The 20,042-nt window shown below is 29.3% G+C and overlaps 2 long non-coding RNA genes across 3 annotated transcripts; one reads left to right on the top strand and one right to left on the bottom strand.

The window, feature by feature from the left end:
• The first annotated feature begins 8,362 nt into the window (after window positions 1–8,362).
• LOC133783403 (uncharacterized) lies at window positions 8,363–10,863 on the top strand. Of its 2 annotated transcripts, none has more exons than XR_009870882.1 (5): window positions 8,363–8,600; window positions 8,880–8,999; window positions 9,304–9,935; window positions 10,458–10,607; window positions 10,746–10,863. It is a non-coding gene; the product is annotated as an uncharacterized LOC133783403 (long non-coding RNA). The 2 variants fall into 2 exon arrangements; XR_009870881.1 differs by having other exon boundaries at window positions 9,299–9,935.
• A 7,994-nt stretch (window positions 10,864–18,857) lies between these two features.
• LOC133783401 (uncharacterized) lies at window positions 18,858–19,833 on the bottom strand. Its single transcript, XR_009870879.1, has 2 exons — window positions 19,495–19,833; window positions 18,858–19,232 (listed from the first exon to the last, which is right to left on the bottom strand). It is a non-coding gene; the product is annotated as an uncharacterized LOC133783401 (long non-coding RNA).
• Window positions 19,834–20,042: the final 209 nt, after the last annotated feature.

The raw sequence follows: 20,042 nt of genomic DNA, 5'->3' as shown, positions 1-20,042 counted from the left end.
TAACTTAAATAAAATTTAATCAAACTTAATATTATATTAAACATATAATATATAATTATTTGTTGTCACTGTCACATTAAAAAACTAGAATAAACATAAATTTAAACAAAAATAAATAAATTAATTAATTAAAATAAAATATTTTAAAGATATTTTATGATAATTTAAATAATTAAATCATATTTATTTAAAAATAATAAAAACATGTATATTATTTTTTTATCTTATAAATTTGTGTAATAGTTTATTTTTATCAGGTGATTGGAGCTTTTTTTATTCATCAAATTCACCAAAGGACATTGCGAGATATATTATAATCTAAAAATAGTTGATGCAGATATACTATTGTCTATATTATGACTTTTTCTATTCTTATTTTATTTCTATTATCAATTTCTTTTTAAATATTATTCTATTTTATATATATGTCATGTAGTCATGTAAATATATAACTATGTCAATGTTATGTTTAGATGTCATATATGTAAAAATTATTAATATAAATATTTATATATAATATAGAACTATAATTCATTCGATTATAAATATATATTTTAAAAAAATAATGAACCAATTTTTATTAAAATTATATACAATATCTATAATTTTAAAATTAAGCAAACGTGCATTGCACGTTACTTTTACCTAGTATATATATATATATGTGTGTATAAAATAAGTTACACTTAAAAGTAATAAAAAATGTAAAGCTAGAGTATTTTTATATAATATGTTGAATGAATAATTATCTTTGTTAGTTAATTAAATATATGTTGTCTAAAACATTACAATTAGCTAGTATTAAATATAAAATATCTGACAAGAATGACTATTATCAATTTGACCAAGTCATTTCCTTCCCTTTTCTTAAGATAATAGTAATAATGGCGACCATCATTATCATCAAACAAAATATATACTTATTATATATGGCATAGTGCCACAATAAATAAATAAAGGACTTAGCAGTTTCTTATTGAAAGTGGACTTTGAGTTAAATGTTCTATACATGAAGAGCGTTGAACACAAATTATGTAAATAAATATATATATATATATACATGGATAGCACAATCTATTATTGATAACATTGGATTATATATAATCACCAACTTTGGTAATTTTATTTGATTAATTATATATATATTTCATTAATTTTATTTCAGTTGTACACTACGCTTGTTGGTGCATGAGGGTTAGTGGATACGACAGCAAGAGGGTCAACCTCAATAATGGAGTCCAATCTTCAATAATGGATGTTAAAGGCTATATTTTTAGTAGTGATTGTGAGATATTATAATAATTTTTTTAATTGCATTATAATTATGCATTATCAAATTCAATTAGTAATTGTTGTAGTGAATAAAAATAATAAAAACAGAGGGCATATATATTGCAATATATTTTATTTTCTTAAATCAATTGCTCATTATACTTTATGCAATCTCATAAATTATATATCACTTGAACCAGAAAAAAATTAAAAAAATTTATTGAGAAGAATATGAATGTGAAAATAGTTATTCAAGAAGAATTTGCATAGAAATACATTACACAATACGCATGTGATGAAAGTAGTAAAATACAATATTCCCACATCAAACGAAATAGGCACAACCAAAGTTATTATATATAATTTGTTGACATATTATAAAATTTCACAACATTTCGATCAATAACTATATAAATAAATATGAATAGGCAACATAGAGTCGCCTCTACAACTATTATTTCTTGTAGTGTCTCTTGTTAATGATGTCCAGGCGCACCTCCTGATGGGGATGGAGGGGCTCGTTTTGGGGTACAGTCCAGAGCACCTCGTTCTTCACCTTCATTTATTCTATAAGATATGAGAAAAAGAATATATAATTAGATTCCCTATATATTATATACATGATATAAAAAAAAAATTATACATACATAATTTAGGAAAATTGATAGCATTAATACCCAATCTTACGACAAATAATGATTTTGTTATCAATTGTTAACTGTATAGAAATAATATAATGAATTCAAATTGTGTATTGAATTTAGAAAAATATATATACCTACAGGCGCGGGGGCGGGGGCGGGCGGCAAAGGAGGGATGTTGAGAGGACAGAATAAGAATAGCAAATAAGAAGCTTAAGACCATCCATGATAGCTGCCTCATCTTCATCTTGATATTATTATGATTATTTGCTAATTGCTTATATTGCCTTGTTTATCAATATATATATATATATATATATATATATAGAGTGATTGAGATGAGAAATGATGAAAACGACGTCGTCTGTCAATGCAGGAAATTCAGAGGAAATTAATGAAGCCATGGAAACCCCACGGATTTACATATTGAAAAGAAAAACCACGACTCTTTCACATTGGCATTCATTCTTTTATGATGTTAGTTTATTTCAAGACTGTATTTTTTATTGATCATTGATTATTGTTTATTGTTATAAACAATTTTTTTTTTCTAAACAAACATGTTTATTATTTTAACATCACTATTTTGTTTATTTTTCTAAACTCAATAGTATATTTTTTATTTTAAATTTAATGTATTGGTTATTATTAGTAACAGTTTTGTTTATTTTTATGTTAATGCTCATGATGTCATTTTTTAATTTTTTGGATTGTTTTGTATGTTAATTTTTTTTCTTTTTTATGAATATACAGTTATGTTTATATTTATTTTTATGAATATTTCTTGCTATGAATATACAGTAGTTTATGTTTATTTTTTGGAACACATTGTTTATTTTGTCAATGTTGAATAAATATATTGTATTTTAAAGAAATTTGTTTATTTTTTTAATTGTTATTTTTTGCTTTAAATCGGTAGATGTGGTAAATGTACATTGTTTTCATATTTGTGTATCTCGTTTTAATAAAATAAACAATATGGTATATGTTAGACAATAACGCTATTGTTAAAAATATTTTCATTTATTTTGATCATGGTATAATAAAATAAACAAAAATATTTTTAGTTCGACTGGGCAGATTATAATTATACATAGTTGTCCTCTTTATTAAACCTTTATCAATAAAATAAAAATAAAAATAAAATAATACATTAGAATAACAGGTTATAGTTATATAAACATTTTTGTTAATTTATTGGTCAATGTGTACTTTCATATTGAATACTTCACTACTACAAAAATATTATTTTAGGACACTCACCTAGATTATGTGAGTTCTAAAAACAGCTCCTGGACCTTTTAGGACTCGCGTTGCGAGTTTTTAAAGAATTTCTTCCACGAGCGCTAAAAACTTTCTGTGTCCTAAAAAAGTTTGCTTTTTTTTTAGAGGCCACCGAAGCTTCGACCCCCGCGAGCTCGTGCCCTCACGCACCATCTAAGATGGACAACGAAGCCTTCCGTTTTGGGTTTTCCCAAAGACTTTGACGAGATTCCGACCACCTTGGGTTGTTGTGAGTCGAGCCACCACCACCATCGTACTCAACACTTTCGTGCGAGCAAAACCCAACCAAGGATCGAGTTATAAGTCGTCAGATTTCACTTTTGGTGTTCGTTGGAATCTATGGAGTCTGAAACTTTTTACCACCAATCCCGCCACCACATTCTGTTCCACGAAGAACCACCACCACCACGTGTTCCCCGAGCCTTAGGCTTCGAAAGCCAATCACTGTTTTCTCAAACCACCGTCGTAGGGTGGTGGCGCCGCCGCTGTCGCCGGAGCTCCGGTGGGAGCTTTGGCTACCAATTCATTTTTTTAAAATTAAAAATAAATTTTTTTAGGACTCGCTGCGAGTCCTAAAAAGCCTCACTTTTTAAGGCTCTCAAATAGAGGACTCGCTCTCCGCGAGTCCTAAAAACTTTTTTAGGACTCGCAAAGTGAGCCATAAAAATCCTTATTTGTAGTAGTGCTTTTATGTTTATTTTTTAATTCAATTTTTTTTTTCACTATATTAGTTTATCAGATCAAACAATTTTATTTAGACAATTTCTTTTATTTTTTCTGAAGATGGTTATTCAAATATTTCATGGAATTGTGGCCGGTTAATTGTTTTAAGTTGCGACGCGGAAAGGGTTTTGAGCCATAGCAGGATTTTTGAGTGTGGGAACTCAAACCTAAGGGCTCGGGATCAATCCTACTACTCGATTTAGTAGAATTCGATGTTCCGCAGGCTAGGACTCGGTCCATAAGCCTTTATTCACTCGTTTTGACGAGATTTCTCTATTGGTTGTGACTAGGTTATCACTAGGTGCTCAAAACTAGGATCGTGCTCAATGGTCGTTCTTAGTACACTTTGCACTCGGACCTAAGGTAAGAAAACTGCACCCAATACGTGATATATATGATTAGGGCTTGGCCCGATTGTTGAATCTTTTTGTATGTATTTTGATCTTTTCGTATGTATTTCAATCTTCCTATCCTTGCTCGAGTACTCACACTTAGATCTTCCAAGATGTTCTCTACACCTCAAGATGTGGGTGGGCACATAAAGAACAATGATCAATTTTGTGAATCAAAAGTATTCTCAACACATGAGACTTTTGATTATAGACTAGAGAGAATAGGTTTTGCTTTTGTGAAAAAGAAGATAGTTTTTCTTTTTTGTAAAAAACTTGATCAGACTTTTTGTTTCTATTTTCTATCATATATAATAAATTGAGATTATTACCATAATAATAATAATAAAGAAAATTAATCATCTTTTATAATAATAAGGATAATAGACAAAAATCTAAAATTCCTTTTTAAAATTCCTTTTAAAATGTTTAATTAATTAATTAAAAATATAAATAAAAAAACAATATCTGATAACATTAGATGTGCCACACGTGTGTGGCCTATCCCAGAAAAATGAGATTTTGATTTTTTCATGTGTTTTTATTGTAATTAATTAATAATTAGAAATCTAAATAAGGTATCATCTTTTTAAGGAAAAAGATAATAACTTGAATTTCAAATTCAAAATTCAAAATTTGAATTTCCATTATCATCGTATTATTAATTAAATAAATAAAATAATCAAAACCAATTTTGACTATCCATATTTATTTATTCACAGTAAGGTAAAATAATTGATTAAAATCAATTTACTTTATTTCCACACAATTTCGAAAATTACACAAATGCAATAATAAATTGTGCAACTTCAATTATCACATAATTGCACATTTTTCCCGAAGAATAAATATATTCTCTCAAATAGCTCATTCACAGTTTAACCCTTGTATCAATTCTTACCTTAATTAGTGTTTATAGAGCTGCTCCGGAGACCTATGGACTAATAATTCCAAGCTCCAATAAATAAAAGATTATTAACCAAAACTCTTTGATTCAATAATCACATTTATTAATTTCATGATTATTCCACTATAAATATGATACTCAACTCTTGAGAATTAAAGACATATTTATTGAGTACTTTATTGTAACCATAAAGTGTCCATTGATATAATCATTACATACAAATTAATCATCTATTGATGATTCATAATTAAATGGAAATAAAATTACTGTTTTACCCTTTTAATTATATCTTGATTCCTAGAGTACCATTTACATTACTAGTGAAGGTTAATTCATAATTCAGTTATGAATTTGACGTCAATAACCTTTTCAGTTCCAAAAGCCAACCCAAAAGGGATCATTCAATCTATAAGAAAGTGTAGATCTAAAAAAAATACCAAAATTAAAAAAAATCATCTGAAACAGACATTTGAGTGAAAAATATATGAAACTCCAAAATTTTCGTTAAATTTTAGTACAAAGCATCAATTTTGCATCAAAAAAGCATCGTTTTGGCCAAAAATCAAGTTTTCAAGATCGCATTGCAACAACATCGAAACATCATCGATGCACCATCGATTTTGCATCGAAACACCATCGACTTTGCATCGAAAAAGTATCGTTTTAGCCAAAAAATAAGTTTTTATGATTGCATCGCAAGAGCATCGAAACACTATCGATTTTGAATCGAAAAAGCTTCGTTTTGGCCAAAAATTAAGTTTTCATGATTACATCCCAACAACATCGAAACACCATCGATTTTGCATAAAAAAATCATCGTTTTGGCAAAAAACAAATTTTCATGTTTGCATCGCAAGAACATCAATTTTTCATCGAAACATCATTGATTTTGCATAAAAAAACATTATTTTTTCCAAAAATCAAGTTTCATGATTGCATCGCAAAAGCATCAAAATTGCATAAAAAATGCATTGTTTTGATGCAATTTAGATGCTTTTTTTTATGGTTTTTCGATACAATTTTGATACTCTTATGATGCAATAATGAAAACTTGTGTTTTTTGCCAAAATGATGTCTTTTCGATGCAAAATCGATGGTGCATCGATGATGTTTCGATGCAATCATGAAAACTTGATTTTTGTCCAAAAAAATGTCTTTTTGATGCTCAGCACTGAAATGTGACGAAAACTTTAGAGGTTCATATTTTTTCACTCAAATGTCGGTTTCACATGATTTTTTTTTAAATTTTGGTATTTTTTCGAGACCTCTAAGATTAGAATGTTAGAGAGAGTGAGAGAATGATATATGTTAGAGAGATTAAGTTTGGATTGAGAGAGAAAATTGACGTTTGAATGTTAGGGGTATTTTTGTCTAAAAAATTGAAATTGTCATATATTTGGGATAGTAACTTATGTTGGCATATTAAAAAATTTTATTAAGATATTATGCATATAACATGAAATTTCCCTAAGTGTTTGGATGTTACAAAATTGCATGAGAGAATATATATGATGTTTTGATAGCTTGTAATCAAAGTTGTTATTTGGGGTTACAAATCAGTAACCTGACAGTTTCTATTTTGAAGCATCTTTTTAATGCCTTGAAAGTTGTAACACCTCAAATAACCCCCAAATCATCTCTTTAATTTCAATAAGCACCCAATTTATCATTTTTAACACCTAAGGAGGTTGGTGGAATTTGAAAATCAATTGGTGATCTCAAACTCTATAAATAGAGACTATTTTGCTGACTTGAAATACACTTGTGATGAAATGCTTATCTTTAGAACACTATGCTAAGTATAAGAGAGGACTTGATAAATCTTTAGAAACCTTTCTAGAGAGTATTCTCAAAGTATTCTTATGAGGGAGGAAATAACTTTTAGGACAAAATTTTTGATCCTTGTTTAAGTCTTGAGATCTTTATCTTCTACCTCCTGTACTTATGATAATTTACATAAGGTATGTAATCTCTTCTTATCTTTTTCCTTCACTTATGTATTATCATTTAATATTATATATATTGTGTTAATTTTGATTATAATAATCTCCATTGTAATATTTCCCTAACACTTTTCACATATAAAATTTAATATATTTATAATTTTTCTTTTACACTATATATTGCAGCCATTGTCATGCATTCTCTTGCCACAAACTTACATTTTTTTATATATAAGGATATTGGTGGCAATAATATTCAATTTTTTTTTTTTAAAGTTACACTTAAATACCAATTTTTTTCCGTAATATTACATAAATTTATAATTTTGGTGCAACCATTAATACACACCGTTATTTGCCCGTTAAGTATCCACCTGTCACATTTTTATACTCGTAAATTTAGGTATTAAAGTGTAACTCTATATATGATTTGGGTATTATCGCCGCTAATATCCCTAAATTCTTTAAATACTATAAAAATCATTTAAAATTTTAAAAAATATAAAAGATTATTAGAAACTAATTAATAAAACTAAAATTTACAAATTCGAAACAACCCAAATTAAAATTGATTTCATAGGCCCATGGTTCCCACATCATTTAGACAGTCTTAATTAATTGATTTAATTATCGATTAGAATTATCAAAGTTGACTAGGTCAATTTTGGATAGTTTCAGAATTTAATTAATTAAATCAATAGAAAATAATACATGCTTTGATTTTAAGTCCAATGGGCTTATAATCAAATGAGAAATTTCACGGGCCTAAAGCCCATGATAATTTCGACCTAGGGCTGTTAATTGACTATTATTTTATTGATTTTTAATTAAATTAAATGGCATAATTGAGTCTATAAAAGGAGTGCTAAGTGAGAGATGAAAACATAAGTTCAGAAGTCACACAAGTCACAAGTTAGATTTTCTGATAGTTTTTAGATTCTCTCTAAACACAAGTCATTTTCTAAGCCTCTTTGTTATTTTCTATTCTTCTCTCTCTATTTATCTCATGTGTTAATAATTGCACACTCTAGTCACTACAACATTTTAGAGTTTATATCACATTAAAAGAATTACACTTTTTGAAAAGTGTTATTATTGAAAAATTGGGTCAATATCTTAAAAATAATACCATTGGCTTTTGAATATTGGGCTGACAAATATAATAAGGCTAATTATAAAGCCTGTTCATACAAAAAAAAAAAAAACTCTTCTCTCTCTCTGAACGAAGTATCCTAGATCTTCTCCACTTGCTCTCCTCACCGACGGTGACTACGCCGCCAATCTAATCGCCGGAAATTGGTGATGATAACCTTATTATCAAGCTCACGATTCGTTTATACTAGTTCCAATCCCAAGTTCCCAATTCTTTTTGCCAAAACCTAAACCCATTTCCTTGTAAGCTTCGATCGATCGCTGAAAAATCTTCCAGTTCGATCATTTTGTAAGTTTTTTTATTAGCAATGTTGTTTTTTAACTCTTCTTCTGTTTGGTTTTTGGAAAGTTTATTATATACAAAGGACTGCCTTGGTTTATTAATTACGATTTATAGAAATTGAGGATTGATTTTGCTTTGAGTAAATTTATGGATTTTATTCAATTTTGCCTGCATTTTCTCGGGAAACTATCGAATTGGTTTCAGTGATCACAGTGATGATCTGTGGATGGATCTGTGTTAGTGTTGGTTTTGACTATGGTTTTGGTGGGATTGTTATCTATCTAGATCGCGGGAAGAAATAGCCAGGGAGGCAATAAAGCATGTATTAAGCGAAAGCGACTTTGGGTTGAAGAAGGCGCTCATGCTCCGGCCTATATCGCTCTATCGAAGCCTCTAGTTTCTCAGGTTTTCTCTCTAACTTTGAAACCTGTTTGTTCTTGGTGTAACACGCATTTAGATGCTCTAATGTGCTAATGGAATATATCACTATTGGAATGAGTAATTTTATTGGTTAATAGAACAGAGTTAGATCGTTTTTTCATTTTTTTGGTGCGTGCGTGTGCTCGTTTTCTGTTTATGGAAACTTGGCTTTGTGGAGTCATTTTTTCTCTCTACATGCAAAAACAAGATCCACGCCCATGAAGGTGGTTGTGCCTCCATATTGTGTTGAGTACAATTCTGATCAATTGATTACTGGTGGACAGGACAGGTCAATCAAAATTTGGGATACCAATACTGGATCATTAAGTCGCACACTCTACTGTTGCCTTGGTTTTGTTCTTGATCTGACTATGACTCATGATAATAAATCAGTCATTGCAGCTAGCAGCTCAAACAATTTGTATGTCTGGGATGGTAACCAGGCCTATGCATTGGTAGACTGAGATAGAACTAAAGGAAAAGGAAACATGTCTTTGGGCAAGGGTATTGGGTCCTTCTTTAAAGTTTCAAGTGATTGATATTAATCTGCTTATATAATTTGGTAGTTTTGAAGAAGCCCATAGACTCCTAATCAACATGATTGATTCTGAAATTTTAGCTGATGTATGTACATATAGTATTGTAATTGATTCTCTTTGCAAAGTGGAGAAACTGAAAGAGTTATATGAACTGATGTTATCAAACGGGGTTTACCAGATTCACTTTGATCAAAGGCTATATGAAGGTTGATAAAACACAAGTGTTAGTAGTGAGTTCTCATCATATAGTTTATGTTCCGTAACTAGCATTGTACAAATTAGGGAATAAGTGGCTGCATTACCCAGATTGATTGTGTTGTGTGTACCAAGACATGAGAAACCAAGTACAACAAAGGATAGCATATATACTTCAATCAGAAAGGTACTTCAGTAAGTTGTAATTAACTTAAATCATCCAATTATCTTTGCTTTGCTTTGCTGCATCAATAAGCTTTTAATTCCTAGTAGTTTGAAATTCTTTGCAATGCTTTAATTATTCAAGAGCACAAACCTCTGTTTTGCACCTTCTTTCACTGATTCTTGATATACTAGTATTTTACTTTCTGTCTCTCTGTTTTCTCTCTCTCTCTCTCTCTCTCTCTCTCTATATATATATATATTCATACATATATAAACTCATATTTGGTTGATCGAATTAATGGCACTAAGTTTCATGTGGCCATAACAAAGATAAATCATTTTTATCTTATTTCTTTTTCTTTGATTATTCTAGGAGTCTGGAACCATAAAAGTATTCAGTTCTGAGAACTAAGCCTGCAAACCTTATTTGATCCTACATTACTTGAAATTATTAAATTCCTATTTTGAAAATTTATTTCTGCGAACAGTTTCTGATTAAAATTTCCATATCTTATGACCATGACTATTTTTTTCCCATTAACAGGTCCTATTTTTGATGTATCATTACTTTGCTGCAACTGAGATATATAATGCGATCCGTGTCTTTATTGCTGCATATGTTTGGATGATTGGATTTGACAACTTTTCCTACTATTACATCAGAAAAGATTTTAGTCTTGCACGTTTTACTCAGGTGAATTTTTTTTTTTTATTTCATTTCCATTTAATGTGTCATATGTATTTTCTAACAATAGATTTTTTTTCGCCAAAAATAAAAAAATAGACTAAAACTAAAGTAATCTCATATCTTTCCTTATTCTGCACCATGCAGGGTATACCGATCCTGCAAAGCCAGATCTCTCTCGGCTGCATGAGTGGCATTTCAGATCTGGACTTGATCGTTATATATGGATCATTGGAATGATATATGCATATTGTCATCCAAATGTAAATCATTGAATGTTCATGCTCGCCTGTCTAATAATTATTTTTCCCTTTGGTTTCTTTAGCTGAACAATATTGTTTTATATATATATATATATTCTTCTCACTTCATTCATGATCCTTTGTGTAGGTTGGTTATTTATGGTTCGAGTACATTTACAAGCTCGACAAGGTTTCATATAACAAGCTCCATCCCTACACCTCATGGATCCCTATAACGTGCGTGTTATACATGAGTAATAATATGGATAATATTATGATGACATAAATCATTTGCATAGATTCACAGGACACTTCTTTCTATCTTTAATTTCTCTTCTTTTTTTTTTACCAGGGTTTATACAAGTTTGCGGAACTTCACCCAGCAGTTCCGAAATTTCTCCATATGAATTGTCTAACCCTTAAAAAGGCTCAAACATCAGGATCATTTATTCTTCTAATTTTTTTAACGTTATACTTTTGACAATTTATATGTAGATGGCTTGGAAAGGTTACTCTTGAAACCTACATTTCTCAGTTCCACATCTGGTTGAGGTTTGTGCTCTTGATCATTTTGTTTTGTTTGCAATGCTTTTAATGTAAATTCTCACACTAACACAAGTTTGTACTCTACAAATGCTAGTAATTTACTTATGTAAATTTAGGATTTATTGAAAAATAGCTGTTATGCTACTGAACCTTACATTTAAAAAAAAATAATTATATCCTAAACTTTTTTTACTTGAGACATGTTAATTAGACTTGTTGTGACCTGGTTTATTGGTTTTAAGTTTGTGTTCTAAATTTGGTCAGGTACTTCCTACTATATAAAGTTTCTTCGGAGTATACCACATGATCCAGTGATGACAGATTCGAGTTCGGCTACAAAATTTTAGAAGTGTTTTTTTTATTTTTTTTATTTTGTGGTGTACTACTTTTATATATTAGCTTAACTGTTTAGTTAATATTTTAGAAATGTTTTGTATTGCACTTAATTACTAATGTAATGATATTAATATTTTGTGAATATTTGTTTTTGTAATATATTTGATCAAAATATATACATAATAAAATTTATTAAAATAATATATAAATAAAATATAATAATTTGTTTTAAAATATATGACAATAATAAATGCTATTACATTTATAATATAACAAAAAGAAATTGTTATAAATTCATCATTTATAACATATTATAGTGCTTAGTTTAGATAATTACAACTATAATCAAACGTTATCATTAATATAATATAACAAGCACGAAATGTTATAAAAAATCTATAATAACATTTTTTATAACTCTTAAATAATGTTATGAAATAGGCATAATTAGTTGCTCTTGACATCATATTTACAAGCTTGATAAATAGATATTATATGTATATTATAACAAAGAAAAAATGTTATATAATAGTTAATTATAACACTATTGATAACACTTGAAAATTATTATAAAAATGTTTGGACTTTTAATAACACGGCCTATGTTAACATTTGATAAAGTGTTATAAACTGTTTTTTATAGCACTTTTTCAGAGTTATTCTAAATGTTTTTTCTTGTAGTGAGTGTAGGTGATTCTAAGGATACCTTGGAAGACTGTGAAGATTATAGAAGATCGGTTCAGTTTCTTGGAAATACTCTGCGACATAAATGATACAAGAGTTATATAGAAGCTGAAGGAATGACTCATTCATTCCGCTGCATATAGTGTAAGTATTCTTAACATTGTTTATCTTTGAATTCAATTTTAGAAACATGTTCTAGGTTATCGCATATTAATTTGTTTAATATTAGATCTACATGAAAATAAATAAAGATCCTGTATGAGTTTCCTAACACATCCATCATTTTATCTTCATCATTTTGCTCTATCACTTTCCTCATTGATAATATTTCAACCTCTCCATGCCAATGCCAATTGGTATATTTCCGAAGAAAACTATTTACAAAGAGATAATTTTCTAATACATCAATCGTCTGAAATTCAACGTTGACACACCTTCTACATAGACATTTCACCAATCCCCTTGAGTCAACGCACTGCCTAGCTCTCTGAAGAAAATCCATCACAACCGCTTTATACTCATCAGATAATCGATCCGTCAAATTAATCCAGCTCTTTTCGATCGACATTGAGTGTAGCACTGCACAAAACACTTATCATCAAACTTACAATCTATTTGTGTGTGTGTCATAATTCAGAGAGAGGAAAATTTAAGAGTCTTCAACGACTCACCCTTTCCGAACGAGTCTAAGGCTTCTTGTGATGAACACTAATAAAATAAAAAAAATATCACTAGGTGATAATAGCACACTATCATATCTTTGGTAATAATTTCTTATTACCAAGGAAAAACAAATTTTATTAAATATTGTTTTATAATGTCTTATGCTCTTTGAAGTTTATTATGTTGTTTTATGATATCTAACTATAATATATTTGAGTGTAAATATTATTAAAATTATTTAAATTTGATAATTTTTTTTCTTTCATCAAATATTAATTTTAATTACAATCAACGGTTAATCTTTTACAATTAAAGTAATTTTAATAATTATTAAGATTATGTTTGAAATTGGTTTTCTAATAATATATTTGTTAATTTCATTTTATCAGAACTAACAAATATTATTATTTTACATATTAATTCCCTATATATTAAATTACATATTGATTACGTTAAAAGCTATTTAATTACTTTAGGATTTATTCCTTAAATTATTTAATTAATATTCGAGATTAATGTTTATTTTTAATAAAATTTGTTTGCATAATGTTATTGTAAATTTTATTTAATCATAATTAAAAATATATATTATTTTACTTATCAATTCACTATTTATTAAATTAGAAACTTTATTAAGTACTTCTACTAATATTCACAATATCTCTAAATTTTACAATTCTATAAAAAAATTCGGCAACAGAACGATTATATTTTCATCTATCCCAAAATTTAAAATCCTGCAAATAAAATATAAAAAATATCTAGACCTAGAACATACACAGAACAGTACATATACAACCATTAGTCTTACTTTTATTAATTTCAGAATTTGACGTTAACGAAACAATTTGATGAAATTCTTTACCACTTACATATAATTCTTCCTACAAGCTATCCGAGTTAATATAAGATAAAATAAAAAGTTAGATATTAAATAATTTTAGCAAAAAAATGAGACTATATATAACTCAGATTACACATATAAAGCGTACATACAAAACACTAAGCATGCATTGTTATATTTATATATTTATATATATATATAACATAAATTTGTATTCCATGAGGGAACAAAGGCAGAGAAGAGAATAAAGATCATTAATTTGAAGAAAATTAAGAATAGTTATAAAAGTAATTCTATAAAATATTTCTTTTCCACGGAATTTTGAAGGAGATCGGTCTCTGATTCCATACATAATAATTCAAATCCTTATTTATTATTAAGTATTTATCACATGCAGTAAATGACCTCTTCTGCAGCCACTGTCTGCTATGAAAATCCTTCCCATTATTGATGGCCAAAATGCCAAGTCATTGATTCAGCTAATAAAAATGTATAGCAAATAGATCGATATATATATATATTTATATATATATATGGGTGCACTCTTAATGGTTACTATCCATAGATGGTTACTTTAATATTAACCGTTAGATTAAGATCAATGGTCCATATTTATAGTTGTTAATTAATATTTCTAAAAATACATTTTGATTTTTTCAAATTTTTGGAAGGGTTACTTGATGAAAAACATGTATTTATTATGAAAATATAATATTATAAAATTTTTATTTTTCAAATGCACGTCAATTTCTAAATATAGCTAGTGTTTCTCATTGGTTAGAAACATCATTAATTAAGGCAAACAAAAAATAATTAATTTCGAAATTAGTGTAAAAAAATATTTACTTATTGGTGACTTGTTATACCAAGTTACTATGTTACCACATCATCATAATTGTTAGTACCCATTTATGATAGTAACCATTGAGAACTTTCCATATATATATAATAAGTTACACTAAAAAATAATAAAAAATGTAAGGCTAGAGTAGTTTTATATAACATGTTGGATGAATAGTTATCTTTGTTAATTAATTAAATATATGTTGTCTAAAACATTACAATTAGGTAGTAATAAATATAAAATATCTGACAATAATGACAATTACCAATTTGACCAAGTCATTTCCTTCCCTTTTTGTAAGCTAATAGTAATAATGACTATTATATATGGCATCGTGCCACAATAAATAAAAGACTTAGTTTCTTGCTGATTTCATATACCATACGTATTGAAAGTGGACTTTGAGTATTATGTAAATATATATATATATATGGAAAGCACAATCTATTATTGATCATAACATCCATAAAATGTATAATTATTAAGCTATAACAAGAGGTTTTTATTTGAGAGTAGTCGAATAAAGTGCTATATTGGATTATAATCACCAACTTTGGTTATTTTATTTCATTAATTAATATTTTATATAGATATATATGATCCAGAGATTTTATAGTTTGATAGATATATAGGAGTAAGAACTAATGTATATCCATATATGCAGTGATAAAAAAACACACTGTCTAGTACCTAATAATTTTCCATTTGTGTACAAAATGTTATAATGTTGCTACCTAGAATCCAAATATGGTTTCCTTCTCTCGATCACCTAATATATATAAATATAAATATATATATTTATATATGCGATTTTATAACACGTCCACTATCAATAATTACAAAAGTCCAACTACTGACACGGTAATATCATAATAAATAAGTAAATACTAAAGACTTGCTTGATTTCAAGTACTATTTGCAATTGTAGGTGGACTGTGAGTATGTTAAATATTATAAATAGCTTGAAAAAGTTCTGAATAAATAGGTATATTGAATTATATATATATAATTATGAGTTACACAGGTCTTATTGTTCTTTTTTTACAGCAAAAAGCTAAGATCTTTTTTTACAGCAAAAAGCTAAGATCAAATGGAGCCCACAGGGCGATTCTAACACTGCTTTCTTTCATGCAAGCATAAGGGAGAGGAGTAGTCAGAATAGAATTTATTCTATAACTACTGAATTAGGGGATTGGGTTGATAAACCTGACCAAGTTTCAGCAACCTTCTTAGAATTCTACCAGAAATTATTAGGCAATAAGATGGCGTTGAGGACTAAAGTGATTAAAAGAGTGGTTCATCAAGGTACTATCCTAACTAGTGAGCAAGCTAATTCTCCCTTTACCTTATAGTAAAGAGGAAGTTCAGAAGGCTATTTGGGAGATTCTTGGTACTAAGGCCCCTGGTCCAGATGGCTATGGTAGTTATTTCTTCAAAGATAACAAGGATTTAGTTGGATCTGAAATCAGTGATCCTATCCTTTCCTTTTTGCACTCTGGGAAAATTTTAAAGGAATGGAACACTACTATTCTAACTCTAATTCCAAAAAGTAATTGCCCAAAATATGTGAGTGACTTTCGACCTATTGCTTGCTGCAATGTTCTGTATAAGGTGGCTACTAAATTGATTTGCTCTAGATTGAGGTCTATTTTGCCTGTGATTATTGCTCAAAATTAAGGAGGGTTTGTTAAAGGGAGGTTATTGCTCAAAATATTATGATCTGTCAAGATCTTGTTTGCCACTATGGGAGGAAGGCTGGTAAACCGAAATGCATGATAAAGTTAGATTTGAGGAAAGCCTATGATACGATTGAATGAGATTTTATTGAGGAAATGCTTGAAGCATTTAACTTTCCAAATCATTTCACTCAGCTGGTTATGCAGTGTGTTAGAACTCCGAAATTCTCTATTATGTTCAATGGATCCTTACATGGTTTCTTTGAGTCCAAGAGGGGCCTACGGCAGGGAGATCCCATGTCTCCATTATTGTTTGTGTTGGGGATGGAATATCTCTCCAGAATTCTGCAGCAAGTTGGAAAGAAGAAAGACTTTAAATTTCATGCCAGGTGTGAAGGGCTCCAGCTTAAGCATCTAAGTTTTGCTGATGATGTTTTATTATTTTGTCATGGAGACTTCATATCCATCTTTTATTTGTTGCAAGGCCTTCAGTTATTCTCTAACTCTTCAGGTCTCTTTCCAAATCAGTCCAAATCAGCCATTTACTGTTGTGGCATGAATGAGTCTGAAATTCAAAGGATTCTTGATGCCTCGGGTTATAGCAGAAGTCATCTCCCATTCAAATATCTTGGAGTGCCAATTTGTTCCAAGAGGATTTCAGCTAAAGATTGTCAACTTCTTCTTGATAAAATGCTTGCTCAGCTAAAATGTTGGAGTTCTAGAAGCATTTCTTTTGCTGGTCGTGTAATCTTGATCAACTCAATGTTGCTTTCAATACATTCTTACTGGAATCAGATCATGATTATTCCTGTTAAGATTTTTGAAAGAGATTTATGCTATGTGTTGGGCATTTCTTTGGAGTGGTCAAGCTTATTCGGCTGGTCTGGGTCGAATTGCTTGGGATTCTGTGTGCCAGTCGAAGAAATCTGGTGGTTTGGGTTTTAAAAATAGCATAGCCTGGAATATTGCAGCTATTGGAAAGTATGTTTGGGCTGTTGCTGAGAAGAAGGATAATTTTTGGGTAAATGAGTTCACCATGTCTATATATCAAACAAGAAGATTGGTGGAATTACTCGGCCCCTGCTTCTAGTAGTTGGTATTGTAGGAAAATTGATTAAGTTAAAGGGAAATTTAACAAGTTGATAGTAAGGTTGAAATTACACAAAGAAGAGTATCAAATAAGCACTGGTTATTCCTTTATTCATTCTGCTCTTGACAAAGTGCAATGGAGTAAAGAGGTTTGGGGAAGATTAAATACTCTTAAACATAGTTTTATTCTTTTGCTGGCTATTCATAATAGATTGAATACCAAAGATAGACTTAAAAGACATGGAGTTCTTGAGCAATCTGACTGTTTCTTTTGTGGTCAAGTTGAAGAATCATGTGAGCATCTGTTTTTTAATTACCATTTTAGTTTGACATGTTACCATAGGTTTTACATTGGCTGAATTGGAGAACTAAACTAACTTCTTTGGGGAAGGTCATTAGGTGGATTGAGAGGGCTTCAGTTAGTAAATTTCATAAGCTAGTTTTTTCGGCTGCCATAGCAACTTTGCTTTATCATCTTTGGAAGGCTTGGAATGATGTTTTGTGGCTAGGGAAGTTATTTAGCCTGAGTTAATTGTTCAAAATACTATAGTTAGTATTAAAAATAGAATTACGTACATATTGCCAAAGAAACTTAGTCAAAGGGATAAAAATTGGTTTGGGGTTTTGTAAAGGGGCTGTTTAATTTGTTTTTATTAGTTGTTTTTGGCCTTGCATTGAGGTGCTGAATTGGTTTATGTATGAAGTTGTTTGAAGTAATGAAATTTTCCTGATTTATCAAAAAAAAAAAAAAAAAAAAGTTTTATATATATATATGCACCATTTTATTGTAGCGCACCAAATTCCTAATCCCAAGATGTCTTTAGAGCACTAATTATTTTGAACAACATTAAAAGTTGAAAACAAAATAAACTACTAAATTATTGTTACAGTCAACATTGTTGAGTGAGTCTTATGGTGATAGCTAGGGATTCACAGTGGAGTAATAGCCATATTTGTCACACTGTCAGTTGTCGCCAATAATGAAAATAACTCACAATTGTTGTTAAAAGAAATTACCCACATCAATTATATATTGAAAACCCCATCTCTCTTCTCTCTTTCTCTCTTTCTCTCAAGGTCTCTCTCTCTCTCACAGTCACTATGTTCTCTCTAATTGCATTTGGTCACGACTAGGCTTGTCAGTGGATACGATATCAAGAGGCTCAACCTCAATAATGGAGTCCAATCTTCAATAATGGAGGTTAAAGCCTATATTTTCAGTAGTAGTGATTGTGCAATATTATAATGATTTTTTTAATTGCATTATAATTATGCATCATGAAATTCAATTAATAATTTTTGTAGTGAATAAAAATAATAAAAAGAGAGGGCATATATACTGCAATATATTTTATTTTATTTTATTATACCAAATACTCATTATACTATATGTAATCTCATAAATTATATATCACTCGAACAAGAAATAAAATGACAAAAATTTATTGAGAAGAATATAAATGTGAAAATAGTAATTCAAGATACATTGTGATGAAAATAGTAAAATACAATATTCTCACATCAACCGAAATAGGCACAACCAATGTTATCATATTATAAAATTTCAAAAAGCGACCTAGAGTCGCCTCTATAACTATTATTTCTTGTACTGTCTCTTGTTAAGGATGTCCACGCACACCTCCTGCTGGGGATGGAGGGGCTCGTTTTGGGATACAGTCCAGAGCACCTCGTTCTTCTTCTTCATATTTACTATAAAATATGAGAAAAAGAATATATAATTAGATTTCCTATATTTATATACATGATATAAAAAAAAGTTGTACATACATAATTAAGGATAATTGATAGAATTAATACTCAATCTTACGACAAATAATAATTTTGTTATCAATTGTTAACTCTATAGAAAAAAATATGAGTAGTGTTATTTATATTGCTAATAAACAATATTCCAACGAGAAATAATATAATGAATTCAAATTGTGTATTGAATTTAGAAAAATATATATACCTACAGAAGCGGCGGGGGCCGGGGCGGGCGGCAAAGGAGGGATGTTGAGACGACAGAATAAGAAAAGCAAATAAGAAGCTTAAGACCATCCATGATAGCTGCCTCATCTTCATCTTGATATTATTATGATTTTTTGCTAATTGCTTATATTGCCTTGTTTATCAATATATATAGAGAGAGTGATTGAGATGAGAAATGATGAAAACGACGTCGTCTGTCAATGCAGGAAATTCAGAGGAAATGAAGCCATGGAAAGGCCATTATATTATCGAATTCAAGTCTGCTACAATATCGAATGAATTAAGCTGTATGTCTCGTGGAATCTTCCTTATATTATCATCAAGTGTATGTGCTCACTTTTTCTTTGTTTTTTTTACAATAATCTTAAATAATAATAATATTAAATTCACGTAGACTACGACTATTCACATATATAGTCCAAATTGTAGTATAATAATATTAATGAGTGGGACACTCCACTTTACTATAATTAATTGCGGTCAAATTATTCATGCATTATGTCATCTTCCAAGCACTTGGCCATGAGA

This window comes from Humulus lupulus, chromosome 6 (assembly GCF_963169125.1).
Source record: "Humulus lupulus chromosome 6, drHumLupu1.1, whole genome shotgun sequence".
Classification (NCBI taxonomy): domain Eukaryota; kingdom Viridiplantae; phylum Streptophyta; class Magnoliopsida; order Rosales; family Cannabaceae; genus Humulus; species Humulus lupulus.
The sequence above is the reverse complement of the archived record's forward strand: the minus strand, read 5'-3'. Positions and strand labels throughout refer to the sequence as shown.